The following is a 15,020-nucleotide window of genomic DNA, read 5'->3' as shown; positions in this document are numbered from 1 at the left end:
CGCTGCGCCGCCGCCCCTGAGCCCGCTCCGGGGGAACGCGACGACCCCCTTGTCTGCCTGCAAACGCCGTGCTCACGCCCCACCCTGCGCACTAGCACTGCGGGCGGGAGTGCGCGGTCTGCGGGAGCACGGTTCCGAGCCCGCGCCGCTCCGGAGCTCAGCCCCACGGATCCCCAAGCTTCTCCAAGGCCGACGAGCACGCGCCGCCAGCAGCGCCGAGAGCCACGGAACACCGGCGCCCAGGCCGGCCTCCGATCCCACGCCACCCGCCGCCAAAAGAAGCCTGGGGCCCGGAAGTTGGAGTGCTAGACTCCGACAGAGGATAAGAAAGGAGGAAAAAGAGAGAAGGAAGAAAAGAAAAGAGGAAAGGAGAAGGGAGGAAAGGAGAAGGGAGGAAAGGAGGGGAGGGGAGGCAGGGAGGGGATGGGAGGGGAGAGAGGAGAGAGGAAGGGGAGAGAGGGGAAAGGAGGGGAGGAGGAGAAGGAAGAGGGAGGGAGAGGGAGAGGGGACAGAGGGGGAGAGGAAGAGAGAGGGGGAGGGAGAGAGAGGAGAGAGAGGGGGAGAGAGGATAGAGAGAAGGGGAGAGAGGGGAGAGGAGAGGGGGAGGAGAGCGAGGGGGAAGAGAGAGGGGGGAGAGGAGAGAGGAGAGGGGAAGGGAGAGAGGAGAGGAGGGGAGATGAGAGGGGAGAGGGGAAGGGGGAGGGGGATGAGAGGGGAGGGGAGAGAGGGAGAGGAGAGGAGGGGAGAGGAGAGGAGAGGATAGGGGGAGAGGAGATGGGGAGAGGGGAGAGGAGGGGAGGGCAGAGGAGAGGAGAGGAGGGGAGAGAGGAGAAGAGGAGGGAAGAGGAGGAGAGAAGGGAGGAGAGGAGGGGAAGGGAGGGGGGAGGGGAGGGGAGAGGAGAGAGGAAGGAAGGAAGGGGATGAAGGGAGGGAGGGAGGGAAGGATAGAGAGCAACCACACTTTTATGCATTTCTTCCAGTTTACATTACATCTCTGTACATACATATATTTATGTATTCTCACACATTTCAAATTTTAAAACGATAAAATAATGTAATACTTTCACTGAAACATAATTCTGGTAGACTCTAGGTTAATGATAGATACTGTCTCTGTACACAAACATTAGAGACAGTTTGGCAATTTAGTGTTGACTCAGATCAGAAACGGACTAATTATGCTTTTGGGTTTTTAAGATGGAATTCAGAAGCCTTCTAACCACCTAAGCCACTGCCAGGAAATAGCTGCAGCACTAAAACAAACTTGGCTCTGAAAATAGTGGAGTTAATAGTAGCTCAACACAAATTAGGACTTAAACAAGTGAGCATTTAAAGCAATAAGGCTTCAGGATGAAAAGATAACTTCAGTTAATAGCCCAAGAAGGTATTCACTTCCAACTTATTTGCTTTTGCAATTAGGCCCTTGAGTAGGATGCTTTTCCAACAGTGATTTTGCTTGAGGCCAGTTCTAAGTGCTGGATATGAAGGAAACAAACCCATTTGTGAGAACATAACCATTGGCTGGGAAACTTTCCACTAGACCAATAGTTCCCATTTTAGGCCACAGAAAACATTACCACAGAGCTTTCTTTTCTTTTTCAAACCTTTTTTTCAAAGCTTTTTAGAAGATTTTTTTTTATTATAAAGGTGATGGACAGAGGAGTTAGTTTTATAAGTCAGGTAATAAGTACGTTTCTTTTTTAACAATATCACCCCTTCCTTCATTCTCTCCCAGTTCCCCTCCCTCCCATCCACAAGTTATACATTTCATTTTTAATAGTTTCTGACACCACTGCTGCATTTATTCACCCTATGTCTCTCCATTTTTGTACACTCCCTTGCCCACCCCACCCAAAGACAAGAAAAACAAACAAGAAAAAAAGAAAAGAAAAAAATCCCTCTTGTTTCCGTTTCCTGGAGTTCATTTTGATAAATATTTTATATGACCAGAGGCACAGACACATTGTGTCTTTTGGTTCCTCCCCTGAGGCTCCTCCTTTTGGTCTCAGTGTGTGTGAATGCCTTGAGTCCTGTATCATGCCTCTGGGTATTTTAGATCTAGCTTCACATATGAGAGAAAAATATATGCCATTTGTCATTTTGAGCTTGGCTTACTTCACCTAACATGATTTTCCTAGGTCTATCCATTTCCCTGAAAATGACGAGTTATTCTTTCTAATGACTGTATAAAAGTCCTTTGTGTATAGGTACCACATTTTTTATCTACTTATCTGTTGTAGAGCATTTGGGCTGTTGCTGTAACTTGACTATTTTCAATAGTGCAACAAAGAACATGGATGTGCATGAGTCTTTACAATACCCTGCCTTGTAATGTTCTGGGTAGGTGCCCAGGAGTGCTATGGCAACAGTGTAGGGAACATCTATGTTTGTTTTTTTTTTGAGGAATCTTCAGACTGCTGTCCAGAGCAATTGTTCTAGTTTACATTCTCACCAACGGTGCAATAGGGTTGGTTCCTTTTCCCTCACATCCCACCAACATTTGTTGTTCAAATTTACGATGTTGGCCAATCTAACTGGCATGAGATGAAATCTCATGTTTTGATTTGCATCAAATCAAACAAAGTATAATTGTTTTAGAAACTATGGGATTTCAGGTACAATGGAGAAAGGCACAGATCAACCACCTATTTGTTTGCCATAAAAAGTGCCACTTTGTTCTTGCTGGTCACATTTTATTTTAATTAATAAGTATTATAGCATCACTCCACAGAGAAATGGAACCTCTGCTAAAAATATTAAGGAAGAGAAGAAGCATTTGCTTGTTTTTCTGCATCTTTCTCAACTGGGAGACCGTTGATGGCACGAAATGAACATAGATTAGTCAGAAGGTGAATGAAGAAAAGGCCTCATTGTCTTCTGAGGTTTTACTGAAATAGTAGGGCCAAAAGGAAGCCAGAGATTAGAGTCATTCAAATGGCTCAAGAACAAACAATTCTGAGTATATAAACAGTGCAACTAGGATTTGCTTGCCAAGCTTATCCTAGTACTACTGTTATTTTAAGTGATTTGAGACCTGCATTTAAAAACCAACTTTCTTCCATTTGAATACGCTTGTTTGTATTCCATGACATGAATATCTGTATGTATCTACTGACAGGTTTAGGTGTGCTTTCTATATATTGTTACAATGTTTAAAGGCAAATTCAGTATTATACAATGTGGTCTCATTTATACTTTTTAATTATGCTTATGTCTAGACCTATATGTGATAATGGACTCCTGAAGAAAGTCTGAAAGGATATAAACCACTGAATTAACAAAGGTTATATATTAATCAGCTTTCAATCACTTTATCAAATACCTTAGACAAAGTGACTTTGAGAAGAAGATGTTTCTGTTTGTTTGTAGTTTTGAAGGTTGTAGTCCATGACTGATTAGCCCTGTTGCTTACAGGAGCATGTGGAGAAAGAGGTCCATTCACCTTGTAGCTGGGTGTGAAAAAAGGAAGAAAAGGGATCAGGGTCCCACTATCTATCTCCTGCAAGGGCTTGACCTTGATGGTCCAAGATCTTCCTTTGCGCCCCATCTCTTAAAGTGTCCACCATTTCCCAACAGCATCAAGCTGAGGACTGAACCTTCAAAGTATGAACATTCACGGAAAATTCTAGAGCCAAACCTCAGCAGGTTACCTCTGGGGAGAGTAGAAGAATGGAAAGAAAACAGGTAACTAAGAAAAAGCATCACTTTTAATTCTGTGCACCCTATTTCATTTCTTCAGAATATGTACACAATTTTTAAAATTCTAAATGTAACAAAGGCAAGGAACATTTTAAGAAAGAGAATAAATCGCTCTCAGGAAGCAATGCCTTCACCACAGAACTCATCTTGCTTCCTTAAAAATACTTGAGTAATGATGTAGAAAAAATAAGTACTTCCAACATAATTAGAAAAGTAAATAAAAATGAATGTTTTTAAGCTATGGCTATGTCTGTGCTAATGATGTTTATGCAGAAATACATTTTATGATTAATATTTTATCAGTGAATTGTTTAATATATATGCAAAAAACGGAGATGTATTCTCATATCATTTACAAAAACTAACTCAAAATTGATTGAAGATTTTAACATGTAAACTAAAATTATAATTTTTTTTGTTTTTAGTGCCAGTCCTGGGGCTTGAACTCAGGGCCTGAGCACTGTCCCTGAGGCTCTTTAGTTCAAGGCTAACACTCTACCACTTGAGCCAAAGAGCCACTTCTGGCTTTTTCTGTGTATGTGATACTGAAGAATCAAACCCAGGGCTTTACACATGCTAGGGGAGCACTCTACCAGTAAACCACCTTCCCAGCCCTATAAAATTCATAAAAGAAAAGTTCTATGGCATTGTATTTGGCAACAGTATTTTGTGTGTGTCACTGACAATATAAAAAGTGAAAAAAATGATAAATTGAGCAAATTTAAAATTTTTATGTATCAAAAGATACTACCAACAAAGTGAAAAAGTAACCCAATGAATAGAAAACAGTATCTGTAATCATATGCATAATTAGGTATTAATACCCAGAAAATATAAAGAACATCTAAAAAGAAATGACAAAAAATAGTTCTATTGAGGCTTCAACTGTTTCGATAAGATTCACCACATTACCGAGCGTGTATTTCAAGTACTAATGTAAATGTCAATCTTGTCTAAAACTACTTACATAGAAATCTTTAGAATAGGGGGAGGGAGGGGGGAAGGAGAAGGATTGGGATGGGGGGAGGGGGGAGGCTGGGAAGGGATGGGAAGGGTAAACAAAGGAGGAGGCTGCAATGCTTGGTAAGAAATGTACGCATTATCCTGCCCATGCAATTGTAACCCCTCTGTACAGTATGTTCACAAATAAAATAAAATAAAAAAAAAAGAATAAAAAAAAATAAATTGATAGATATAACCTAAAAAAAAAAAAGAAATCTTTAGAATAAAATTTAGCCAAATATCTGTAGCCTTCTCAAGTTGACACAGATAAATTAACCATCACAGATAAAAATGACCCAAATCCACCAACCAATGAATCAGTGAATAATGGAACATTATACAGCCTTAAAAAGGAATGAAGTTCTAAAAGCATTGTGATACAAGAAATGAGACATGATGGGCTGGGAAGGTGGCTCAGTGGTAGAGCGCTTGCCTTGCATGCCTGAGGCCCTGGGTTCGATTCCTCAGCACCACATAAGAAAAAAGCCGGAAGTGGCGCTGTGGCTCAAGTGGTAGAGCGCTAGCCTTGAGCTGAAGAGCTGAGGGACAGCGCCCAGGCCCAGAGTCCAGGCCCCACGACCGGACCCAAAAAAAAAAAGAGACATGAAAGGACAAACAGTTTATGTGATTCCACTTACGTAAAGCAGCTAGAGTAGTAAAAATTACACAGACCAAAAATAGGATGATGGCTAAGGTACATAAGAGATACAGAAAATAGTTGTTTGATGGGTCAAGAAGCAAAAACGTTCAGAAGTAGTTACATAACAATGTGTCTATTTAATCACTATTAAAGTGTGCTCTTAAAATATGGATAATATTATGCACACACAATAAAATTGAGTTTATTATGCTAAATGTTTTACGTGGACTCTGTCACATAATCCCTTTGTAATCTCTACTTACAGATAACAAAGCCACCTACAGAAAATGACTTGTTGAGGCCAGACTAGTATGAATCAGATCTGTGATCCAACCCTTCACTGTCTGCCTTTAATACCTGCATGCTTAGTCACTGTGTTACACTATAAACAGTGAGCACATTAAGGCAATAAGAAAATAAGCAAATTAAAATATTTTCCAAATAATCTAAAGTTGACTCAATACCTCAAAAATTCAAGGATTGGACTTCCAGAAAGATGTTAAATCCAGATTGCTATTAGTAACTATGCTCCTAAAATAAACATACATTGACTTTTATCATACAGAAGTATCTCCAAGCCATAACATCTCCAGTAATAAAATGAGAAAACAGAACCTGACATCTGCCCCATTTTCCTGCATGTCTTCAGACATTTTGTAGTTTTCCTGTTTGTATTAATACCTTTTTTTTTCAAGTGAGGTCAATCCTTCAACTGACACTTATTGAGCACTTACTGTATGTACACATACTGTGGTGGATTCTATTCAACCAAAGGACAGCAGTCCTTGTGTACGAATAAGAGTTATCTAGTAAGCAAATAAAGTGTGTCTAGTCTCCATGCCAATGCACCTCTTAGATGAGCCCCTATTGATATACAGGCTTCTGCAGGCAAATCTAAGTGAACCTTCCAAGGAGCCTCTATCTGCTATCTCATTGAGGAGACAGACACAGGAGGTTCATGAGTCCAATGCCATCTTGGGCCACACAGCAAGACTGTCCAATAGAATAGTCACCATGGATGCTTATACACTTACAGTAGCATAACTTAATGGTTAAGGCTTGGGCTGTGGAGTTCGACTGTCTGCATCTGTACCTGCCATCTGTTCCCTGTGAAATCTCAAGCATCTTACCCTGCCTGCGCCTCTATCTTTACAACCATCAAGGCAGGACACAAATAGGCACCAACCTTCACAGGGTTGTTGTGAAGATCCTGTAGCTAAAACATGTAAAGCACTCAGAACAACATCTGCTATATATTAAACAGTCAGAAAAATACCACCATAGAGATATATCAAATAGCTACATAGTAGCAACAGACTGTTCCAAGGACAGATGGGAGAATACATGGCCATCCAAGAGAAAAAGAAATTTAGAGATATTTTAAAGATGACGGCACAAAGGGCTGTAACGGCTCAATGCCATGCCTAAGCCCAGACAGATGGTGATCAGCAGCACCAGAGCACAAGCCTGTGCCACAACATAACACCCTCAGAGAGGAGAAGGTAAGAGAACCCCAAAATGACTCTCCCCTTAAGGTGTAAATTATAGTTCTTGTCTACTTCAGTAACTGTAAATTATAAACTTAGAAGTAGTCATATGTTTATAATCAATTCTATCAGGATGAGAGAGAGCTGAGAGAGCTGAGAGAAGGGAAGGATGTAACAACTGATTACAAGTGAAAGACTTTAGGATATGACTACTTAAGGAAAAAGTAGCCTGGATAATGGCTCCGAGAACCAGCCCACTTAAACAGGGTCACAAGAATGAATCCAAAAATCACTCCTCAGCCCTATCCTAGGCAAACCTTCCAATCTGCAGGTCTTGAATGGACATCACAGAAGCCATGAAGCAGATGCAGAGAATGTGCTGGGCAAGCAGTGGAGATTGGACCCCAGAAATACCTCACTCTGTAACTGCTGCCAGTTCAGCTGAGTCCCCCTACCGAAGGTTCTCCTTTCCTGTTCAATCCATGCCTTGCTCTCCTAGCCTCCCTCTTTACAACCTTTCCTCTCACTAATGTCTTACAGATTATCCCAATGTCCACAGAATCATGCCACACTTCCCAGTTACCATGTCTTTGACCCTTCTTCCCATTACTCCTAAAATTATGTCGCTGACCTATGATCCCTTCCCACCCACTGCAACCAAGCAAAACTGGCAAAATCCTTTCTCTCAGCCATACCAGCCAGTCCATGGAGCCATCCTTCAATAAGATAGCCGTGACAACCTAAATCCAAAGCCTTTGACCGATTCTTCATTTCCCATTCAGACACTGGGTTATCGTCTCAACAGTACCTGGCTAAACAAATGCTCAGGACTGGATAAATACTAGTTTTTACAGCAGAGATGAGAGCAGAGGCTGGGAAAACTGAGGTGCAGAGGAGAAGCTAGGAAAGATACGCATTCAATAGCACAGACCTACTATGTGCTTAACAGACCTACTATGTGCTTTAAGTGTTCAACATATTTCACCTCACCTAGTCCTCTAGTCCCACAAGATAGGAGCTACTGTTTATTACTAGCACATTAAAGGGAGGAAACAGGCACAAATGTACTGAGTAATTTTCCCAAGGTTATACTATGGAGTTAGGAATTAAATCTGGCCAGACAGCTCCTCCTGTTGCTTTTCTGCAGCCCTATCACCTGTGCCCCTGAAAACCCCTTCAGTCGTTCTACCTTGTAGATGCATTACCTTTGTGAATCAGAAGCTTACTTTGTAGCTTATCATAGTCTCAGCATATTCCCACCTACTGCTTAGCCAGGAATGAAACATCAGCTCTAGCAAGATCTCCCACAACAGTAATTACAATATGATGAAACTTAAAGTCAAAACATCCCCTCTAACAGAAGAAAAACAGATGTCTAAGATAGACTGGGCCTTGGACCACTCACCCAGTTCAACAACTTTCCATCATTCCATTTCCACATAAAACAATCACTCTGAATTATTTTGATAGAATTACAAGTGGAATATATGATGAGAACATTACAGATACACAAGTCATCGGTCACATGGATTTAAAGCTTAATTTAATCGATGATTAAACAAGCACAATGGATAGGAGAATAACAAAAAAAGATGAAGATTCATATTATGACAACATTCAGGATCCAGTTCAGGCTACAAATAATTTAATATTAAACATCCTACTGACATAAGCAAAAGTGTTCATTCCGAATGTGCCAGATAATTTTCCTAATCTTTCATCAGAAAATTCAGAGCGGAGAGTGAATAAGTCTTTATGAATGTATACAATGTTCTCTCAGGAATAAAATAGGAAAATTAGTTTACCAGTACCTTCAACTTTGAAGCTCTGAGAGGCTTACAACCAAATACCAGTCCTAGGAAATTTGAGTTACAAACCCCTCCCCCCCCACCCCGAAAAACTTTTAAATAGCAAACCAAAAGTTTAAATGTTTACCAAACAGAAGAGAAGGGAACTGGATGTCTATGCTGTTTGGGTCAGAAAGCGATGTTTTTCTCCCCTTCGTTAAAATTTAAAAATAATAATAAGTCTGGCAAAAAGAAAAAGAACAAGAAAACAGAAAAACAGGAAAGAGATCACAGCAGGAGAAATAAGATAGCCAGCATGTATTCAAAACTTACCCAACTTGACTTGTTGACTCAACAGTTTATTTTTCCTACTTTGCCGGTTAAGGTCAGATAGTGGCTGGGCTTTGGTTGCTGTTTCTTTTCTTTTGATCCCGGAGTCCCATGAAAATTACTCCAAGTTGTGGATGGGATCTGACCCCGTCTCCCATTAGGGGGAGGGGGGGGAGTTTAAAGCTCGTCTTCCTGATTTCTTCTTGGGAAGAATCAATAAATAGTAAGTGGCCCGCAGGAGACGACGTGGGGGACGTGCCTGGCTGACGTTAGGCCCGCCAAGTTTCTCTGCACAGCTGTCCAGATGTGCTTCAGCTGGTTCCTCCGCCCTAAATCGGTCCTGCCGCCGCTGGCAGATGCCTCCGCTCATTGGTGGCTGTGGCTTGCTCCTTACGGCCGATTGGTGGAGCAGCCCGCCACTCTTGAGGCCTTTGGCCCGCCCCTGGTCGCCGAGCCAGCGGGCTGAGTTCTGCAAAGGAACCTGGAAGAACTGGGCGGTCGCTGACGTGGCAAGTTGTCTGGGAGCCCCGGAGAAGGTTAAGAGGGGTCGCTGGACCCCCAGATTTTGCCTCGGTCCCAGCCCCTGCCGTGCCCGTCCCTCCAGGCAGTTAGTCTGGATTGCTTCCATCCGGCCCGCCAGAGCTAGGTCCAGGCCCGGGAAGAGGCCGGGTCCCTGCTGCCCAAGCTGCTCGGGATGCTGAGGCCGGGCCCGGGGCTTTACTCCCGGCACTGTGCTCCAGGGTCAGAAGCAAAAAGGATCCTGGAGTCGTGAAGTCATGAGTCCTTCACTGAAATTCTTACATAGCCAGAAATCCGGTTGGTTTGAAGTACCCCCAGGGCGTGATTTTACAGGCTGGGTCTGGTGGCGGTTTTTGTTTTTGTTTTGAGTGGTGGTATTTGTGGGAAAAGGAGAAATGTCGCTTTGCGCTCTGAGAACTGAGAACAGCAACGAACAGTGTGTTGATCCTAGGGAAAATAGTGGGAAGACCATTGAGGGAAAGAGAAGAGTTCTACAAATCAGAAATATGAAATATGGCAAGAGCCACACTCTGGACTGGACTTCACACCATGGGATGGAAGTGACAAGCCCAGAAGTAAACAGCTTTTATCTGCATTATATTTAATTCACCCCCACCCTTTTCTCCACACCCCCCCACCAAGGCATAGCTCCACTTCTGGATTTTTGATAATTATTTGGAGATAAGTTTCACAGACTTCCCTGCTTAGTCTGGCTTTGAACTTACATCCTAAGTCTCCGCCTTCTGTGTAACTAGGATTATAGAGATGAGCCAGTGGTGCCTGGGCCTCATATTTACTTCATATATCTACATAACGAAGTAGATCTTAACATCTCCATTTTCAATGAAGAGACCGATCCCAAAGACTACGCCAGCATCCCGCTAAACACGTTTGCATTTTTTCATTATGGGTACATAAACTTGTTTGTCACCTATGTGGGAGCCAGGATTCATTTGACCACCGCTCCCTTCTGATGTTCCACGCTTTTACTACAAAGATGATGTCTTGTTGGTTGATGTATTCATCATCTATCATTGTGTAATAATTACTACAAACTATACAACATACACATATTTTTTTAACATACACATATTATGGCACTTTCTGAAGCTTAGAAGTCCAAATGTGGTTTAATCGGATCTTCTTTCTTCTCAAGGTCTCACAAGGCTAGAATCAAGATGTCAGCGGGGCTGCATTCTCATCTGCAGGGTCTACTGAAAAAGAATCTGCTTCCAGGTGTCCCAGGATTGTAGGTAGAGTTAATATTTTTTGCACCTATGGGGCCAAGTCCCCAGTTTCTTTCTGGATGTTAGTAAGAGGTTACCCTTAGCTCCCAGATTTTACTAAAAGACAGGAGGAGAGATCATAGGGAGCTACCTTAGCAACTACTGCCACAAACCGGTGCTCATAAAACCTGTTTCTATTGACCTGACTACAATGTTATAACTCCCCCCCCCATGGAAAAATTCTCCACCTTCCCCGCAAAATCAAGGGCTGACTCACCAGAAAAAAGTAGGACTACTTGAATAGATATGCATTATTTTTAATTCCTCTCAGACTCTTGGAAACCCTTAAAGAAATAGCCTTTGAATGTGGTCCTAGAAAATAAGATGTGTCATGTGTTTTGCTTTCTGAATCATTTGTAATGTAACAATGGTACACATCTTAGCATAGAAGCTCCAGTGAGCTGACAGTCCTGATATTGAACAAGCTACTACACATTGCCATCAACAGGCATTGACTACTGGAATCATCTGCTTAAACATCTACTGAAAAAGCTTTCTTCTGGGTTGTGGGAATATAGAGAAGATACAACCTTCTGCTGTATTCACTGAAAACCCCTAGACTTATATAATAACCAATATAAGAAAACACTGACAGAGAAGATAGACCAGTTAGAAATCTCATAACCCAAGATCTGATTTTTGTTTTTTCGTTCCAGATTTGAAGCTAAAGACAGTAGTGCTATCATTTAGATTTGGAATGTGCCCGAAAGGTCCATGTGCCATGACTTTTGGGGAGGTGGTAGATCCTTTAAGAGGTGGGGACTAGGAGAAGGGTATTAGCTCATTGGGAGCATGGCCTTGAAGAAAATACTGGGACACTATTGCCTTCCTTTCTCTGTATTTGCTTCCAATAGACATCAAATGAACAGGCTTACTCTGCCATACACAACTGCCATAATGCTCTGCCTCATTATAAGCCCAGAACTGACCTGAAGTCGCAAAATACAACAAAAGCTTATCTATAAATAAAATCCCGATTAAAAGGAGATTTATCCAGTTGGACACTTTAAGTATGTACAGTTTATCATATTCTCTTTGTACCTTAAGAAATGTTTTCAGAATGGTGTTAAGAACACAATAATATGGCTTAAAACATGGTTATACAAAAAATATTTGGATTCATAATGATTACTTCTCAAATTGCTCAAATCGTAGCAATATTTTTAATGCTCTGGAGACAGTTGCATTTTTGCTCAAGGCTAGGGCTCTGCCACTTGAACCACAGCTCCCCTTCTGGCTTTTTCTGTGTGTGTGTCTGTGTCTGTGTGTGTGCGCGCATACATGCGCATGCTTAATTGAAGATAAGAGTCTCACAGACTTTCCTGCCCAAGCTGACTTTGAACTATGAGCCTCAGACCTCAGCCTCTTAAGTACAGGTGTGAAGACTGGTTCCACAGAAATTTCATATTTTTAAACATTTGTCAAACCAGGTGCTAGTGACTCATGTCTATAATCCTACCTACTCAAAGGCTGAGGTCTGAGGACCGTGATTCAAGTCAGCCCATAGAAGAATGTCCGTGAGACCCTTATCTCCAATTAAGTACCAAAAGGGCCAAAAGTGGCAGAGGGCCAACCTTCAGCACAAAAACTCAGGAACAGCACACAGGCTCTGAGTTCAAGTCCCACAACAAACACACACACACACACACACACACACACACACACACACAATTGTACTTATTACCTGAGTTATGAAATGATAACCCCTCTGTACAACACCTTAATAATAACAATAAAATTGTATTTTAATAAACACTTGTCAATTGATTGTTTTAAAATAGCTTTTTTTTTTTTGGTTGGTCATGGGGTTGAACTCTGTGCCTGGGTGCTGTCCCTGAGCCACGGTGCCACTTCCTTAAAATGGCTTTTGTCTTCATTTACATTTTTCTTAGCAAGGATGTCAGGAGAAAATTGACAGATTCACAGGAGGTCATTTAGGGTGAGAGGGCTGTGAAGCCAGCCCGTTCACCTGATGAGACTCATGGAGCCGCCAGGCAAAGGAAGATGTGCCCAGCCTCTTCAAGGAGCTAGAGTGACATCACTCAGGAAGGGAGCTGGACTTTTGTTTCCAGGAACCTGGTGGAAAAAAAAAAAAAAGAACAGGTGGAACTCTGGTGACAAGAGGCAGATTTCTCCATGGGGAGTGAGGGGGAGATAACAATGTTAAGTGAAAGGTTAAAGTTTGAGGCAGTGACCACCACTTTGCTTTGCTAAGCAACACGTGGTGGTAATCAAAACACCTGGTTGATTGTGTGCCTATATAAGACCTGCAAATCCTTAGCTCAGGGCTCTCCTCCTAGGCTCCGCTGTGTCGGAGTGTAGGATGAGGCCTGAGCTGCAGCCCATTTAAATAAAACGGCTGTAGAGTCTGACTCTCGGTGGTCTTCTTGCGGGGGGGGGGGTCCTGCGACCTTGGCATAACATTAAGTACTAGAAAGTCAAGAAAGAACTGGAACATTCTGGGGAGATAACGTGTAAAGGATATTCCTGCATCCAGTGGCATTTGGACTACGCAGTCTTCAATTGAGTGATCTTCAAAAGTCTTCTCCTATCTATTTTTTCTATATGATCTGGCACTTCTCCTGAAATGGTGACTTAGTATCTTATTATGTTTACCAATCAAGGGGGTAACAAGTAAACACATTTTTATGAGAACACTATGAGTAAAAACATACATTAAATAACCACAGGTAGCATAAGTATTTCAGAGATGACAGGAGACTCCTGAAAGAGTGCTTTATGGCTCCCCTGTCATGTTAAAAGGGTTCATAACCAGAACAACACTATCATTACCCCTTTAATGAATGGCTAGCCAGCCCCATCCCAACTGGAGGGCCTCAGTAACACGCCAGTCATTCTGGAGATTTCATTGTGTGCCCCATCTCTCCACCAAAACTCTTGAAGGCAATGTACACCATAACAATGGTACAAATGTGCTACTAAAGAAGACTCATGCTGCATAGAATCCTGAGAAGGGGGGAAAGAGAAAAAATGGGAGTTTAGGAGTTTGAAAGAAGTCTTATTCATTAAGGTTTGAACACCACCTAGATCAGGTGTTTGATGCTCTGCTAACGAATTTTATCTAACAAAACTACAACTTATAAAAAGTCTTCCAAAGTCATCAAGCTTTGGAGGCTTTTTAGGAGTTATGTGTCGAGAGGGAAATGGAATAGGGGCAAAACTAATGATGAGATCAGTGAAATAGTTGAAATAGACAATAAGTTTACTTCATATGATGCACAAGGCAACTTCCAGAGGACTGGAAGCTTAAATCACCTCAGAATTGTTAGTGTAGTTCCCCGATGTCACCAGTCTCCTAAAACCTTCCCTCCACACCAAGTTCAAAAAAGATCAAGAAAGATCAAGAAAGATCAAGAAATTACATCTACCAGAACTTCCCTTGGAGGATAAAAGCCATATGGCTTTTTATGATAATTGCTAAGGAATTAGATTTTAAGTGATTCTATTACAAAAAGTGTGTAAGTAATTGAGGTAATGCATATATTAATTACAACAATTGAGCTATTCCACAATAGTTATATTTTTAAAAAATATTATATACATGAAAATAAATGTACTTTCGTTCATTAATGTACAAAAGGAAATACACTCAGTACCTGACTCATGTAATTGTAATCTCCCTGTATATCACCTTTATAATAACAAAGGAAATCAATTTTTAAAAAGAAATTTCTTATGAGCATGGATGATACTTTGCATTCCTGTTAATTTCAGGATATTCTGTTTTGCTGAACACCACAGAGAATAGAATGGGAAATGTGAATGTGTGGAAAAAAACTGAGGTGGTGAGCTTGCTGTATGGAAAAAGCTAAAAAAAAGGGAAGAAAGGGAGAATAAGGAAAAGGATCATGTTAATTATGATGCACCGTACTTATAAACTGGCATGTTGAATGGTAACCCCTCTTCACTGAGATAAAGCGGAAACCTAGAAATGCAGGTGGAAAAGTACTGTAGGCAGCCACCACCATACGCAGCAGAGATAGACGTACTATTCTTTCTATCCTACCTGATTTTTATTTGTGGTGAAATCATGTTGCCCCTGGTGTTTAAATCTTTCTCATTGGAAAGTAAGCTTCTTGAACACAGGAATATGGGACTGTTTGGCTCACTATCGTATCCTCGGCATCAAACAAAGTCTGTATCTGTTGAATATGGTGCTGTCTGCCTACAATCCCAGGAGGTTGAGTCCAAAGGCTTGGAACACAGATGCATGAACACTACAGGACCAGAGCTACCACCCCATTCTGTG

General features: G+C 41.7%; 1 protein-coding gene across 2 annotated transcripts in view; it reads right to left on the bottom strand.

Moving 5' to 3' along the window:
• Nucleotides 1-8,982, bottom strand: part of LOC105991497 (transmembrane protein 45A-like) — a 64,646-nt gene extending 55,664 nt beyond the window's left edge. For both annotated transcript variants that reach the window (XM_013024137.1, XM_013024138.1), the window contains exon 1: nucleotides 8,949-8,982. The gene's annotated coding sequence lies outside the window, so the exon portion shown is untranslated. The remainder of the gene's footprint in view (nucleotides 1-8,948) is intronic.
• Between the last annotated feature and the right edge of the window lie 6,038 nt (nucleotides 8,983-15,020).

This window comes from Dipodomys ordii, unplaced genomic scaffold (assembly GCF_000151885.1).
Source record: "Dipodomys ordii isolate 6190 unplaced genomic scaffold, Dord_2.0 Scaffold73, whole genome shotgun sequence".
Taxonomy (NCBI): domain Eukaryota; kingdom Metazoa; phylum Chordata; class Mammalia; order Rodentia; family Heteromyidae; genus Dipodomys; species Dipodomys ordii.
The sequence above is the reverse complement of the archived record's forward strand: the minus strand, read 5'-3'. Positions and strand labels throughout refer to the sequence as shown.